The following is a 3,255-nucleotide window of genomic DNA, read 5'->3' as shown; positions in this document are numbered from 1 at the left end:
CAAAAGTGAAAGTACATTGTTTAAAAAAAAATTGTATTTAAAATAAAAATGCTGTTCTTTTGAACTTTCTATTCACCAAAGATTCCTGAAAAAAATGACTAAAATGTTATTTACTTTTTAACTCAGTTATATATTATATACATAAAAGTATTGATGTTCTATATAAATTGTGATGTGTGATGTAAATAATAAAAAAATCATTTGGTCATTCATAATGCACTTGTAATTAACCCTGTGCTGTGCTGAAAATCTTTTACCTAATTTGGTGGTCAAAAATTGCCGTCCTTTTAAAAATTGCTTGTAAATCCATTATGCTATATTATCACCAAATCTTAAATAATGCACCTCATTATGCTTATGCAACTCAGTTTTTGATCAATGAGGCCCCACCATCAATCAGTTGCAAAAAGAAATACAACACCTGTGCTACTTGAAAGAAAACAAGTTGATTGAATCCAGTATTTGGTAACAATATAGCATAACAAGAAATTTATAAGCAATTTTTTAGACCGGTCATTTAAACATTTTTGGTGAGTTCTTATATGCTGTGTGAGCAAAGTTAGTAACATTAACTGGCCTTTCTGGGAAAAAGAAAACCATCTCTGGGTTAAAATGACCAAAAAACAACATGAGGGTTAAGTAACTTTTTTTTAAACATTACTTGAAAACTATTCTTCTGTTTGGAACAACCCATGACTGAGGTTACTTTTCTCCCTTTGAAGTGCCCTGTGAAGGCACCATTTATGCCATCTGGAACACAGTGGAGGTTTTGGAACAGAGTTTGTGTTTGTGTATGTGTGTGGGGCATTGAAATGTCCCTGTACACTGTAAAACAACAACTCAAAGTGATTCTCCTGTGATCAGTGCTGTGTTGACACTCGCTCTTGTTACAGATCTAGGCACTGCCATGCACAAAGTCTGTTTGCTTTTTATTTCTCGGCACAGGCAGAAATTGAGCAGGCCCCGCTGCTGCTGCTGTCAGGTTTAGGAGTCCTCCGCAGTCACTCCCACAAGCCCCTGTGAAGTTTGGTGAGGTACTTTCAGGACAGCACTGCTGGAGAACTTCTACCAAAACTTCTTCCTGATCGGAAAGGTTGGATGCGCTTCCTCGGCCAGTGGACTAACTGAATTCATCTTCAATCATCAAACTAGGTGCATGCCAACAAACAGTATGAGTGTTGATCATGTTATTATTTCCCTTTAATTACTCCCTGTCTGATAAAAACTGTCTCCGATTGAGTTGGCCAGTGGACTAACTGAATTCATCTTCAATCATCAAACTAGGTGCATGCCAACAAACAGTATGAGTGTTGATCATGTTATTATTTCCCTTTAATTACTCCGTCTGATAAAAACTGTCTCCGATTGAGTCTGTTTGAGTTGTCAGATGCATAGTGCTCTTATTAATAATGAATCAGTAACCAGTAGCACAGACATGCTCAAAAACACTGGGATCTCCTTGTGATGTTCAGCTGGGAGTTGGCCTTCCTCTCAAGTCGCAGTCGTCCAAGGAAGCCCTAAAGTTTTCTGCGCTTGCTGAGATCTTAAGCACATCGAGATTGATGCCTCCCTTCCATGTGTGCTGGGTGTTTCACCTTCATCTGGATTATTAGAGGGAATTATTCACCAGCTGATATGGGGTGAAAAATAGGAGGTAAATTCACTGCAACAGGTTCCCACGCTCATGAAATGCCAGAGAATTTTCAAATTGGCATCATTGCACTGCCTAATTTCATTGGCTAAATATTTATATTTGTGATTGTTTAAACTTGCTCACAAGGCAACTTTTAAAGGGGTCATATGATGCGATTTCAAGTTTTCCTTTCTCTTTTCAGTGCATATGATGGGTCTGTAAATGCATAGTCTCATGATGAAAATTATGCTTAGTTTGCTATTTAAGAGTGAAAGCAATCTCAAAATAATTTCTAAAAATCTTTTCCATGACGCTTCCAGTTGTTAATGATAATTGGATCAGTCATGGAAGTATGGGAACCCAGACTCATTTCCAGAAACAGCGTTAATCTTGTTCTCCTCTGCAGACACGGATAATGCAACAGCATGATCTGTGTCACTGAAACCGATATTAGTTTTAAAGGTTTGATGTCTGTTTATGGTGATTGAAGTACATTTGGATTCAAGATCATTCCACTTCTCTGAAGAGAACCACTGAGTTTGTCATACATAATGAAGTTACCTTGGCCATTAGTTTGCTTCCCCCTGCGGTGGCTCGTTGATTTTCTTCAGTGATCAGCTTAATGGAGCCGGAGCTGCTGGTTCAGACACTGTGTTCTTCAACAGATGGAGTTATTCTCCTCTAAACACCTCCACCTGCTGCAGCAGCCCTGTCTCTGTGTAGAAAAACTACAGGTGCATAATAAAACCCGTTTTGAAAATCTCAAGGAAATGTGTCCAGGTCCCATTTCATCCCAATATAAAGAATAAAATATATTTTGCATATATATTATTTTATTTAAAATTACAAATTACAGTAATGAAAATTGGGGAGAGACTGTCATGAAAATAATTTAAAAACTAAATATAATATAATCAATTGTAAGTATTATATATAGAAATATATATTTCTTTTGAATTTTGGGGTGAAATAGGACTTGATAAATATTCTCACTTGGAAAAACAATCAGTAGACTACTTTTATTGTATGATGCAAAAAGTTTAGCAGGACTGTAGATTTGGTTTATGCTGTGGATAACTGTGTGTGGTTCTTTTCAAAGCTGAAAGCATCATTACCTTCACCTTCCATCTGGTTTGGAATGGCAGCAGCGCTGTGTAGAAGTTTATGAGCTGGGGAGTTTCTGGCTCTCGTCTCGTCCATCTTGAACACCTCTCCTCAGGATGAACTCAGTTTTGTTGGATCATTTTCCAACAAAGAGCCTTTCACCTGCCTACGGGTCACCATACTTGGCCACATGTCACGTCACTTTTTTTTTTTAATGCTTCCCTGTCAACATGAAAGCTGTCCTAATCTGTCTGAAAATCTTTAAAACCTGTGAACACTAGAGCACACAATGCGGCTAGTGTAGCGCGATTCCCGAACAAATGATTCTCAGGAGCCAGTTCTTTTTAATGAATCAAAATCATACAGCGCGACCAGTATAGTCCGATTCTAGAAACGAGTGACTCTTCTGAGCCGGTTCTTTTTAGAAAATCAAAATCAGCGTGGCCAGCATTCATTAAAGGGGTCATATGATGTTGCTAAAATGAACATTATTTGGTGTATTTGGTGTAATGAAATGT

Source organism: Sinocyclocheilus rhinocerous, unplaced genomic scaffold (genome assembly GCF_001515625.1).
Source record: "Sinocyclocheilus rhinocerous isolate Xijiao unplaced genomic scaffold, SAMN03320098_v1.1 scaffold1554, whole genome shotgun sequence".
In the NCBI taxonomy this organism is placed as follows: domain Eukaryota; kingdom Metazoa; phylum Chordata; class Actinopteri; order Cypriniformes; family Cyprinidae; genus Sinocyclocheilus; species Sinocyclocheilus rhinocerous.
This window is presented reverse-complemented; position numbering follows the sequence as displayed.